This window comes from Felis catus, chromosome A1 (genome assembly GCF_018350175.1).
Source record: "Felis catus isolate Fca126 chromosome A1, F.catus_Fca126_mat1.0, whole genome shotgun sequence".
NCBI classification, from domain to species: Eukaryota; Metazoa; Chordata; class Mammalia; order Carnivora; family Felidae; genus Felis; species Felis catus.
Genome location: NC_058368.1, coordinates 50,303,191 through 50,317,335, shown reverse-complemented (window position 1 = coordinate 50,317,335; position 14,145 = coordinate 50,303,191). Strand labels below are relative to the sequence as shown.

Genomic DNA, 14,145 nt, shown 5'->3' with positions numbered 1-14,145 from the left:
AGCTTTGCAGCAGTAGCTATAAACTTTGGGCAAATTTTTGTTGTCCTTTCAAAAATAATAATTGGCTTCTCTCATTTTACAATGCATCCTATTTTTATCCTGATGAATTGTATCACCCATAACATATATGCAGCTTTGGAGAGAATGCAAAGATTTGTTGCAGACCAATAAACCCTTTCATTTGCCTTTTGTTTGTGATTGTTGAACACGTGCTGCATAAATCTTTCTCTTAAAGGACCATGATTTCAACTTTTTATATTTTAAAACTGATATTTTTCTCATTCTTCAGTTCTACCTGAATTACTGTCTTTGTGAATCTTCCTCCTCAAGAAAGTGCTGGTGATTTATGATAAGACACCAGTCTGCACGCTGAGATTCTGTGTATGTGACACCTTCCCATAGACTTTTGGCCAGATGGAAATTTTAATCTTTTGTTAATAAACTAATTTCATATTTCACCTGCTCAGAAAGACCTATTCAAACAACAGATAAGATGACTGAGTAGTCTGCTACTTCCTTTTGTCAAGTGCTTAAAATTTTGTGTAACTTTTGCTAGTGTTTTTTTTTTTTAGGTTAAGAGCACACTTAGAATGCATAAGATCATCCAACAAATTATGCCTATTTCTATTTTTTTACTTCTCTTTGTGAAATAATCACATAATTTATTAACATCCTATGGTTTTGCTCTTACTTTGAAAAGATATGTTTCCATTAGTACTTAGTCTCTTAAAAATAATTGACTTGCATTCAAAGGGAAGCATTACTTTTGGGAGAAGATGATAATTAAGACCTAAGGATAAAATATTCAGGATGAAGCACAAGCGATCTCAACCTAAATTACCACTCACATTCTGTAGCGATTTATAGTTTTCCAGGCATTTTCAGATACATTATTTCTTTTGATCTTCACAACTGCTCCATCAAGGATAAAGAAAAGAGATTGATATCCCCATTTTGCAAACACAAATCCTGATTCAAGTTACCTACCTCATTCATAATCACACAGTGAAAAACTGACAGAGCTGGGCCTTGAAATCAAATCCCTTGATTTTGCATTCTAGTACAAGGTTGTTGCAGTAAAACAGAACTCTTAGGGTAGAAGTCTTTGAGAGCTTATTTATAAATAGCCATTAAAAATATTTGTAAACTCGGGGTGTCTGGGTGGCTCAGTTGGTTGTGTCTGACTCCTGATTTCAGCTCAGGTCATGATCTCATGGTTCATGGGATCAAGCCCTGGGTCCTGCTCTGTGCTGATAGCTCAGAGCCTAGAGCCTGGAGCCTGCCTCGAATTGTGTCTCCTTCTCTCTCTCTGCCCCTCCCTGCTCTCTCTCTCTCTCAAAAATAAACATTAAAAACCCTTTGTGAACTTAGATAACGAATTGATTTCACCACTTGATAAAAGTAAATGCCTTCCAGAAAAAAAATGTATAAAAGGATACAGCTATTGTATATATTAAAGAGATGACACTGGGGCACCTGGATGGCTCAGTCCGTTAAGTTTCCAAGTTCGGCTCAGGTCATGATCTCGTGGTTTGTGGGTTCGAGCTCGCATTGGGCTCTGTGTTGCCAGCTCAGAGCCTGGAACCTGCTTCAGATTCTGTCTCCCTCTTTCTTTGCCCTACCCCTGCTTGCACGCTCTCTCCCTGTCTGTCAAAAATGAATAAATGTTCAAAAATTGTTTTAAAAAAGAGGACACTAAATTACATTTTTTATCATATTTCCCTTTTATAAATATAAAAATATTTCAAAACAAGAGTTCCAGATCAGGATGGAAGTGCAGAAGTTCTTGAACTCACCTCCTCCCATGGGCACACCGAGTTCACAGCGACACGTGGAATAATTTCCTCTGACAACAACCTACAGGCCGGCTGGGTGGTGACTACACATCAGAAAATGAGAAGAAAAGCACATGGATCGTTTGGGATACAATCTCACTATAAACCTTACCCCCAGTGTAGCAATCCACAACCAGAAGACTTAGCACCTGGAACTCCTCCCCAAGGAGTGAAGGGCACAACAAGAACCAAGACTTGTAGGACCTGCACCTGAGACACAAGCCTCCAAAACATCTAACTATAAAAACCAAGGAGACCCACAAGATTGTAAAGACCCAGAGGACTGCTCTTACAGGGCCCGGTACTCAGATTCACTTGACCCAGACCAAGATCCAGGGAAGCCAAAGGGGTCCAGACCTAAAGTGACGGAGACTCACCTGGTTATATTAAAGTGTCAGCCCGAGAGTCAGGCATCTAATTTAACACACACATCTGAGAGCCTCCTGGAACACTCTCCAGGGATGGAGACTGGTGGGCAACATCTTCACACTCCTCCTTTGCTGTTCTTCAGAGCACCACTGTCTACAGGAAAGGAGCATTTACATGCATCTTATCCCCCAGTTTTTGTGGCTGCCACCCAAGGAACATCTCTTGACTACCTAGCTCTGGAGGCCAAGGAGCTTGAATTCCTGGTCCCATGTGGCTATAATAATTGGTATCACAGAGAAAGGAGCTCATACCCCTGTCTGGTGCCCCAGTTTTTGTGACTGCTGTGAGGGAATACCTCTATGTAGCTTGACTCTGGTGGCCAGTGGGGTTTTTGCTCACCGGGCCCAAAGGACTGTAAGCGATGGAGAAAGAGCTCTTAAATAGCTACCACAGCCAGAGCACAATAAGAGGCAATATACTTGGGAGCTTAGTCTTTCTGTAAAGGAGACCTACTAGTTAATCACCATGGCAGTGGCACATTTTCGAATTCAACACACATCTAGGAGCTGACTATAATCCTTAGAGAGACTTTGGAGGGAGGGCACTATCTTTTTCCTCTCTCTCTGCCACACCCCAGAACACCAGTGTCTGCGTGAGATTTACATCACGGCTGGTGCCTTGGTTTTTATATCTGATGCCCCTGTTTTGGCAGCTGCTGCCCAGGGGATGCCCCTTGATCACTTGGCTCCGGTAACTAGGCAGCCTTATATTCTTGGGTACCACAGGACTATGGCAATTAGAGAGACAGTTTTTGGCAGACTGCCCCCCTCAACCCAGGGCCCTGTGCAGACAGCAGAAGGAGACACACACTCCAGTATTTCTGTGAAGGAGGTCTCTTTTCCAGTTCTGCTGCTTCAGCCTGAAGGCTGGCTTTAGGTTTGACACACATCTGGTAGACTATAAGGCTACTCTCAAAGAACATAGGCTGTGGACACCATTTTGGCACTCTCTCTCTACCTTGCTCCAGCTTGTATCTCCCAGAAAAAAGTCTATATACTCATCTAGAGCTCCAATTTTTGTGACTACAGCCTGAGGGACAACACCAGAACCTCTGGCCAACAGGGCTAGGTGCTGAGATCCTCCTTTCTGGGACACCAACAGGGCCTGGCACATCTTCACAAACTGGGAGATTTTAAAAAATATGATAGACTACTTGGATGAGCACAATGGTTTGGGAGATGACAAAGAGCTGGGGCAGGGTTCAACAACAAGATTCACCTCCTTCAAGAACTTGGAAAAGTAGTTGTTTCATCTACTATATAGGCACCAACACAAAGATCCAAGCAAAATGAAGAAACTGAGGAATATGTCCCAAATGAAACAATAAAACTTCAGAAAAAAAAAAAAACTTCAATGAAAGAGAAGTAGTTTAGCTGATAAAGAGTTCAATGTAGGGGCGCCTGGGTGGCGCAGTCGGTTAAGCGTCCGACTTCAGCCAGGTCACGATCTCGCGGTCCGTGAGTTCGAGCCCCGCGTCGGGCTCTGGGCTGATGGCTCAGAGCCTGGAGCCTGTTTCAGATTCTGTGTCTCCCTCTCTCTGACCCTCCCCTGTTCATGCTCTGTCTCTCCCTGTCTCAAAAATAAATAAAACGTTAAAAAAAATCTTTTAAAAAAATTTAAAAAAAAAAAAGAGTTCAATGTAATAAATCATAAAGATGCTTACTGAACTGGGGAGAAGAATGGATGAACATAGTAAGACTCTTCAGCAAACAGATGAAAAATATAATAGATTACCAAATACAAGTAACAGAGCTAAAGAATACAACACTGAACTGAAAAACACACTAGAGGGGTTCATTAGCAGAACAGTTGAAAAAGAAACAACATCTAGATCCAGGAAGCCAAGAGAGTTGCAAACAAAATGAGTCCAAGAGACATTATAATTAAAATGTCAAAAGTTAAAGATGAAGAAAGAATGTTAAAAGCAGCAAGTGGAAAACAACTTGTTATGTACAGGTGAATCCCCATAACACTATCAGCAAATTTTTTGGCAGAAACTTTGCCAGCCAGAAAGAAATGGTACAAATATATACACAAAGTGCTAAAGGAAAAAAAATGCCAACCAAGAATACTCTATCTGGTAAAGTTGTCATTCATAATTGAAGGAGGAAAAAAAAAGAATTGAAGGAGAGATGGAAACAAGCAAAAGCTAAAGCTCATGATAACCACAATGCAAAAATTTATAGCAAATACACAAAAGATAAAGAGAAAGGAGTGTAAGTATACCACCAAAGAAAGTGATTAAAACACAAAGGAAGGAACCAAGTAAAGAAAGGAATAGAGAGGAACTATAAAAACAGCCAGTAAACAACTAACAAAATGGCAATAAGTACTGCCTATTGATAATTACTTTAAATATAAATGAACTAAGTTATCCAATCAGGAGATATAGAGTGGCTGAATGGATTTTTTTTTAAAAAAAGAATCCATCTATATGCTGCCTATTATAGACTCACCTTAGATATAGGGACATACACAGGCTTAAAGTGAAATGACAAAAAAAATATGCTAACAAATGGAAATTAAAAGAAGATTAGAATAGTTATACTTAGAAAAAATAAATCTTAAAACATAGACTCCAATAAGAGACCAAAAAAGGTGTTATATAATGATAAAGGGATCAATCCAACAAGAGAATATAACATTTGTAAATATTTTTGTGCCCATTATAGAACCACCTATATATACATAAAGCAATTGTTAACAGACCTAAAGGGAGAAACAGATAGCAATACAATATTAGGGAATTTTAATATCCCACTTACACCAATGGATTAGTCATCCAATTTTAAAAATAAGCCTTCCAAACAGACATATGAAAAGCTGCTCAACGTCACTCTATCAGGGAAATACAAATCAAAACCACGATAAGATACCACCTTACACCATCAGAGTGGCTAAAATTAACTACTCAGGAAATAACAGATGTTGGCAAGGATGTGGAGAAAGGGGAACCCTCTTGCACTGTTGGTGGAAATGCAAACTTGTGCAGCCACTCTGGAAAACAGTGTGGAAGTTCCTCAAAAAATTAAAAATAAAACTACCCTACAACCCAGCAATTACACTAGTAGGAATTTATCCAAAGGATACAAAAATGTTGATTTGAAGGGGCACATGTACCCCAATGTTTATAGCAGCACCAATAACAATAGCCACATTGTGGGAAGAGCCCAAATATTCACCAACTGAGACAAATGGATTAAGAAGATGTGGTATGTAGATATGATGGAATATTACTTGGTGATGAAAAAGAATGAAAAGTTGCCATTTGCAACAACGTGGATGGAATTGGAGGGTATTGTGCTAAGCAAAATAAGTCATTCAGAGAAAGACAGATATCACATGATTTCACTCATATGTGGAATTTGAGAAACTTAAGAGATGATTATAGGGGAAGGGAAGGAAAAATAAGATATCAGAGAGGGAGGCATACCATAAGAGATTTTTAAATACAGAGAACAAACTGAGGGTTGATGGGGGTAAGGAGCGGGGAAAATGTGTGATGGACATTAGGAGGACACTTGTTGATGAGCACTGGGTGTTATATGTAAGTGATGAATCACTGGATTCTACTCCTGAAGCCAAAACTCCACTGTATGTTAACTACTGAGAATTTTAGATATAAATATTTATACGTATATATGTATACATATGCAATATATATAATAAAAATAAAATATAAAAAATAAAAATAAGCCTTCAATAACACATTAGACCAGATGGACTTATTAGATATACACAGAAAAGTCCATCTAAAAGTAGCAGAATATACATTCTTCCCGGGTGCACATGGAAAATTCCAGGAAAAATCATAGGCCACAAACAAGTCATAATAAATTTAAAAGTACTGAAATCATAACAAAGACTAGAGCAGAAATAAATAAAATAGAGACTAAAAAGACAATAAGAAGATCAATGATACTAAGAGCTGGTTCTTTGGAAAGATAAATGAAACTGACATAATTCACCAAGGAGGTGGGGGGAGATGAGAGAGGATTCAAATAAATAAAATTGGAAATGAAGAAGATGTGACAACTGATACCACAGAAATGCAAAGGATCATAAAGATTATAATGATATGCCAACAAACTGAACAACCCATTGAAATGGATAAATTCCTAGAAATAAACAACCTACCAAGATTGAGTCATGTTGAAATAGAAAACCTGAACAGAACCATACTAGTAAGGAGACTGACTAGTAAGTGTCCATCAATGGATGAATGGTTAAAGAATATGATGTATGTATGTAGAGAAGGGACTAGTACAGCCACAAAAAAGAATAAAATGTTGCCATTTGTGACAATGTGGATGGACCTCAAGGGCATAAAGCTAAGTGGAAAAAAAAAAGAGAAAGACAAATTCCATATAATTCCTCTTATATGTAGAAGATTTAAAACAAAAAATAAGAAAAAAAATAAGCTCATAGATATAAGAAACAGATTTGTGATTCCCAGAGGCAGTAGGTAAGGGCAGGGGAATGGATGAAGAGGGTCAAAAGGTAAAAAATAAATAAAAAATAAACAAATAATAGTCTGAACGCCAGTGTGCCAGGGACAAATAAGAAAAAGGAGAGAGTAGGAGTTCAATCTTCGGAGACTGCATCATGTAGGGTCTTACGAACTACTGTAGAGATTCTGGCTTTTACTCTCAGTAAGATGAAAGCTATTGTAGGGTTTTGAGCAGAGGAGTGATGTGATTTGATATTATTTTTAAAGTACCATTGTATAGAGAATAGACTACAGAGAGTCAGAAGCAGGGAGATGAATTTAAAAGGTACCATGGTAATTCAAGCAAGAGACGATAGTGACTCGGCCAGTAGCAACAGTGAAGGTGATGAGAAATTATTTTAGTAATGTTTTTTTTACAAGGGAGAGGCAACAGGATTTGCTGATGGATTACAGGTAAACTGTGACAAAGCAAAATCCTAGGTTACTGGCTTCAACCATTATGAATATACAGAATGCAAACACACACGTCATAAAGACTAAAACAGCCAACTTTGGTCTTAGTTATGAATCTGCCAAATAAGAAACAAAAAGGCAAACAGAAAACAGTAAGAATATTTGAACTTAAAACGAATACCTCATTTTCTCACTGGTCTAGCATAATTAACTGATTTATTACTGGAAATTCTGATTTTGATTTATCCACTTCCATTAATATTATATAGTATTCTATTAGTGAACATATCATATCATGTTTTCACTTAATGTTATATTATACATATTTTCCATGTTATTTTTGTACCACTGTAAATGATATTATAATAACCATTTTTATACGCAGAGCCTTTTCCTTTTATTGAAAAAATCAAGATAGGACCAGTGGTTCAAAAAGTATGAATATAAAAGGCTTACAAGTTGCCATATGGCTTTTCAAAAAATGAAAATTTTTAGAGTTATTTGTAGTGTAGAAGCCCCCTTCTTTCACCAAACTCCATGCACTCAATTGCTCAAGGCAAAAACCTCGAAGGCATTCTGACTCTCTAATCAACAAATCCTATTGGATCAACCTTCAACATGTATTCAGAATCTGACTACTTCTCACCACCTCTACTGCTAACTTCTCTTCAGCTTTCCTGCTTTCACACTAGTACCTCATAGAGTCTATTCTCATTTTGTCTGCTGTCCACTATGCTGACAAAGTGTATAGGAGGTCTGAATCTGAAAGACCAATTATGAGGCCACTGTGATAATTCAGTAGGAAATAATGGTGACTATACATCAGGGTGACAGTAACAGAATTAATGGTAAGTGATCAGATTCTAAGTATACTGAATATATTTTCAAGATACAGAGACAGTAATACTCTAATGAATGGAAGTGAGGTGTAAGAGAATGGTCTTTGTTGGAGATATAAATTTGGGAGTTGTTGATATATGAGTATTTAGAACCATGAGACTAGGTAAGATCCAAGAAAATGAGTGTCAACAAAACAAAGAAACAAGAGCTAAGCTTCCGGGCACCCCATTATTAGGATGCAGGGAACAGTGAAGGAGTCAGCAAAGGAGTCTGAGGAGGAGCCACAACCATGGTGAAAAGAAAACCAGGTGAGTCTGGCGTCCTGGAAGCCAGTGAAGAAAAGGAGTGAGGGACTGACTGTTAACAAATACTGTCGATAGGCATGCCTGGGTGGCTCAGTCAGTTAAGCGTCCAACTTCGGCTCGGGTCATGATCTCACGGTTTGTGGGTTTGAGCCCCACATCAGGCTCTGTGCTGACAGCTCAAAAACTAAAGCCTACTTCATATTCTGTGTCTCCCTCTCTCTCTGTCCCTCCCCCACTCTCTCTCTCCCTCTCTCAAAAATAAATAAACGTTAAAAAAAATAAAATAAATAAAAAAACAAATACTGTTGATAGATCAAGTAATGTAAGACTAAGAATTGAGCAGGGGATTTGGAAAGGTGACCTTGAGACCTTGACAACAACAATTTTAGTGGTTATGGTCAAGATGAAACCCTGATGGAGATAAATGTAAGAGAGAATTAAAAGAGAATACAATCAATAAGCAGAGACATTTTTGCAGAATTTTGCTCTAATGCAAAGCAAAGAATGGATTGGTGAGGGAACTAGGGTTGAAGGAGATGTTTTCACTGTTCTTTTTTAATTTTTGTTATTGTTGTTTTAATGAAAGGAACACCCACATATTAATGAGTGTGTTCCAGAAGGGAGTAAAAGAATTGATACTGTGGGATGAAAGGAGTGATGTGCTTAAGTAAACAGTGAAAAATGGGATCCAGTGCCCAAGGTAGAGAAATAAGCTTTGGACAGTAGCATTAAAGTTTATTTCTTGTTGTGGGCAAGAAAGCACAAGGTATCAGGCAGATACTGATGATGGGTAGATAGGTGTGAAACTCTGTGGAAGGTTTCTTCTGATGTTCTTTTCTTGTTGTTGTTTATTTATTTACTTTTGAGAGAAAGAGAGAGGAAGAGTGAGCAAGGCAGAGGCAGAGAGAGAGGGAGCAAGAGAATCCCAAGCAGGCTCTGCACTATCAGCGCAGAGCCTGATGTGAGACTCAAACCTACGAAATGTGGGATCATGACCTAAGCTGAAATCAAGAGTTGGAGGCTTAACCAACTGAGCCACCCAGGCACCCCTCTTCTGATTTTCTAATTATTTTAGTAAGACAGGAAGCAAGATGGGAAAGATGAAGAGAATGTGTTGCAGGTTTCAGGCAGGACAAGGAAGTGATCAATAATCTTGTAGGGTGGGAGTATGAATGGGGATGTAAAGCCTGGCATGATTTCTTGGAGACACTCAGAGTGTATCTGAGGTTTATGGTCTTGAATTCAAAGTAAGACCAGTCCTGGAGATGTGATTTCCCTCCTGCCTCATTTAGCTGCACCAGTTGACGTGTAAAATATGGGGAGCCAAATTTAACCAGGGTTATGATTTTACCAAACAACTACAAAATAAAGAAAGAAGAGCAAGGGAATTATGGGTGCAGTCAATGGCATGATCATAATGACTGCCTGACCATAGAATTTCACCAGGCTGAGAAGTAGGGAGAAGATATCAAGGGATAAAGGAGAAGAGAAAGGAGCTGTTATCAACGGACTGGAGGTTCTGGCAGGATCAAAGAATCACTGAAGCTGGGTTTCTAGAGAAAGTAAAATGAAAAGATAAGAGGTGGTAATGACAGAGTCGGCTGCATGAAACTGAGTTTGCGGAAGGTTATATAGTTAGTTGGCAATGACAAGATCTTCATCACATCTCACATCTGATCAACAGCCTCCCGTGCTTGCCTCTGCAAATAAAATAAAGGCTACATCCCTAATGTTAGCTTCAGACACTCTACTCCCAGCCTGCTTCTCACTGTTTGTCCCTACACCCCACCTCATTACCTTTCCATCCTCATCTCTTAAAACACCCTCTAATTCATTCCACTTGAGCCATCCTGACCTCTGTGCTGCTCTTCGGAATGCATTCATGCCTTGAGGTCTGCAGGCTGATGGTCCCCCCAGATTCTCCCCTCCCGTCCTTTAAAGTCTTTACCTAATTGTCTATTTTTCAATAACACCTTCCCTGGCCATCCTAATGAAATTGATCTAACCAGACCCTAACACTTCCTACCCACCTTTCCTGCTTTCTCTGCTCCACCTCATTTGCCATTTTCCAATACTATACAACATACTTATTTTGTTAATTGTCCATCTTTCTTCCACTGGAATATGAGTTTGTGAAGACAGAGATTTGTCTGTTTTAATTGCAACTGTTTTCCCAACATCTAGCATATAAAGAGACTCAATTAATATGCATTGAATGAATGGATTACTTTCATTCATTGTCATTATTTAACTTTTGCTATACTAATAGGTATAAATGTCAAGGTGTTCTTACTTTAATTTTCTGATGGAATTTTAAAGAACTGCTTGTGTATCCTTCGGATTTGAAAAATTACCACTAAATATGAAGTTGGAAAAAAATCAGTCTTGGAGGTTATAAATTGTGCAAATAACTTATAGGAAGGTACCACATTATATATAGAGATATAGACACACAGACATAATATGGATTAATATCCACTATTTTGAAATCCTCTGAACAAGCTAAGTTCTGTTCAACAGGACAGCTGCACGGAGCATTTGAGTCTTTTTGATTCGTTAATACCACAACTGAAATCAAAACTTTGTGTGATGGAATGGACTTCCCCTCTTACTTTAATTTAGCATGTTGCTCTGAGACTTCACAGAAATATTGATGTTTGAGCTGATACTAGGAAAATGGTAAAGTTATACCAAAGTGTCTACTTCTAATTATGAAATAAGCAAACTTGGGTGAATTTTTTTTCTTTTAGATTACAAGTATCTCTGTTATCTTCAAACAGTTTGCACATTGCTGTGCACTAGTGATAACCTGTACCACCAAAAATCTATTTGAGTGATAAGTATCTCCCTATAGCTCATATTGAAGAAGGTCACCTTGAAAACTAAATTTAAGGAAATAAAATGTATTACCAAAATAAACCTAGATCCTAAAGACAAAAAAAACCCCTATATATAAGTACAGTATTCTAGTCAGTAAATGTGTTTCTCACAGAAGCATGAGTTAGCAATTCTGAAACCACCTTATATGCATACTAGGATTGAACAAATAAATAAATATATTGTCAATAATGGAAGCCAAGGTTCTTACCATTAGGAGAGGCAGTTACAAAAAAGAAAAGACCGAAGGATTTTCTTGTGTTGGATTAGAATGAGAGTAACAGTATAACCTGAATTTTGATATTTTTTCAAACAGGTACGGAAATAATTATAGATGCATATATATATATATATATATATATATATATATATATATATATATGCATGAGTGGATATGCATACATATAGTTCCTAGTTTTGTCCACTGAAAGGGCCTGGAAGCAATGACATCATAATAGCAACTAACCTGTCTGGCTCCCAAATGTTGGTTTTTAAATATCATTCTCCAGTAAGGGAAACCAGGACCCCTTACAGAAGCAGTAGATTGGAAAGGGAAAATATAAGCCTAGGTGCAAAATAGAAAATTCTGAGCAATAAAATAAATAATAATAAAACTGGATTAAAACCCATATGATAAAATAAATATCCATAAATCTATATTTATAGCTTAAATTTTTAATAAATTAATAAATGGGAAAAAGGTACATCTCTTCCTTGCTTCCCATACAACCACTGTCACTTTCATTTCTTTCTTTCCTGAGACGGCACGCAATATCTTGAGGTACTGTCAACTCGCAGCATTTCTTAAAATTCTGCTATAGAATTCTGGAGAGGCAACAGAAAAATTTATTTTAGCTCTGCTCCCAGAATCCTGCCTTCTCTCCTTATGATGGGTATGAGCTCTGCTTCTCAAACTGTGCAAGGTCTTCTGGGGAACCACAGGCTGATTTTATCTCTTTATCTCTATCCTATTCAAGCAGCATGAGCAGAATTTAGGGAGATGATCCAGGATGTGGCAGGAATGGGACAAGTTAAAGAAAGAAGAGGAGAAACCTGAGGCTCCCACTGCTAACTGTTTGCATGTTGTCATTCTCTCTCGTGCATTGTTTTCTACCAACGCTGGAAAAGTGCTTCAGTCTCCATTTGGTTTTCTCTTATGCTTCCCTGTATTCTAGCCATGCCCAATGGACAGTAAAAGATGACATTTTTCCATTGTTTCATTGTTCCTATAGCAGAATCAAGGACTGCCCTTATTGGATCCCTCCTTTTGCTCCCCACCCCCTCCAGGACCAAAATCTGCCACAGTTTGAGATTCTCACAGAGGTATTCTCTACCCAGATCCCCTCTGAGGGAGCTGTCATTAGAACAGCATGTCATTAGGACAACTCAGGATGCACATAATTTACCAGAACAGACACAGAAAACAACAGTATGGTGTCCAATCAAGTGGGTTAATGGTATAAAGACAGATGGCTGTAAACTGACTAACGAGCTTGAGCAAGTACAGAGAATATGAGCTGCAGGCCCTAAACTCCCGCAAGGCCAAGGGGCAGAAAGGCAGTCTTTTTTGCTTGTGCTGCAAAAAAATGGCAAGCTGATCACTTGGAAGCAGAAAACCATCATTCCACGTGAATATAGATTTTAGTGAGCATCTGAATAGCTGGCATTAACCCACCCCCAGAGCAATAGCCAGCAATAACAGATTGTCCCAACAGCCAGCCAAGACTTTTAGCCAAAAATGAGAATCAGAGAGGCTCATTTCTCATATTGTCTCTAATCAGGCAGCATATTAAAATACTTCAGCAAAAGTGAGAGGCTCATCTCTGAAAAAAGAATCATTGTTATTAATTTTCACTTTACACCCAATGCCCTGACAAGTATTATAAAATTTTTCTGCCTTGGGAGGAAGTGTTTTGGAACATGTTTCTGCTTCCCAGTGCCCAGGTTTCCAGAGCATTCCCCATCCGGACACAGGATTCAAATGGCTCACACTTCAGTTCCTGATCCACTGCATTACACTTAACATTAAATTCATGATTTCCCAAGAAAAGAAGCATTGAACTTATTTCAAAACTCAAGAATATAGCATTTTTAAAGTACTGGCCATAGCTAGTGTAAGACACCAAACAGCTACATTTTGCCTATTCTGCAATGCCATTATTTTCCTAAGGTAGCTCATAAAATTGCTAATCTGAACATGTAAGCTTGATCCTAAATTTTAAAGATGAAATTCTAAAATGCCATGGCGCTTCCAATTCCTGACAGCTGGTTCGTTTGCCTATTACCTAACGTCTACCCTCTGGATAGACAATGGGGTGGAGCTCTCCCTACTATCAGTCATGTCATAAGGCATCTGGTCTTCAAGAATATAAAGGGATTTGGGTCTTCATTTTATGCTTCTCTGACCATGTTGTACAGAGGTAGGCAGATGGTCTTTTACAGCAAAATGACCGTGTATCTATATGGTGTCTTCTGTTATCAGACATTTTATTCCACATTCTATGATGAAAATAATACAAACTGTTACAGATGGATGTTCTCATGCCTTAAATATGTGGTCAGATCAGAATTACATTGCTTTTTGACAAACTTCCAAATCAGAGAACAGATAACATATAGACTTCCAAATTAGTATGAAGTTAGATTATGTTTCCAAGCATGAAAATGGCATTTCTAGTCCGGTTGCATTTATGGCTTTTTCAGACAAATATACCTCCACGGCAATGCACTGTTGGGTATAAAATGATTTTTTTTATGTGCTCCTTCAGAGCAGATGCTATGTCCTCCTCTGCATTAAGAGGCCAAGCCCTAGCATCCATAGTGCAAATGTTTGACACATTTTTTGTTCCGTTTGTGCAAAATAAGAAACTACTGCATTTACAAATATAGTTGTGTCAAAAAATATGTTCAAGAATGTTATTTCTTAGCTTCTTTTGGGAAATCTTCTTTTTTCAAA

General features: G+C 38.2%; 1 long non-coding RNA gene across 5 annotated transcripts in view; it reads right to left on the bottom strand.

Annotated features, from left to right (window-relative positions):
* The window catches only part of LOC109498550, a 528,643-nt gene that overhangs the window by 448,558 nt on the left and 65,940 nt on the right, over nt 1–14,145 (bottom strand). For 2 of the 5 annotated variants that reach the window (XR_006595728.1, XR_006595730.1), the window contains exons 7-8: nt 2,213–2,357; nt 1,797–1,879 (exon numbers count right to left, since the gene is read on the bottom strand). The exons of the other annotated variants lie outside the window; for them this stretch is intronic. This is a non-coding gene — a long non-coding RNA (uncharacterized LOC109498550). The remainder of the gene's footprint in view (nt 1–1,796; nt 1,880–2,212; nt 2,358–14,145) is intronic. 5 annotated transcript variants of the gene reach the window in all.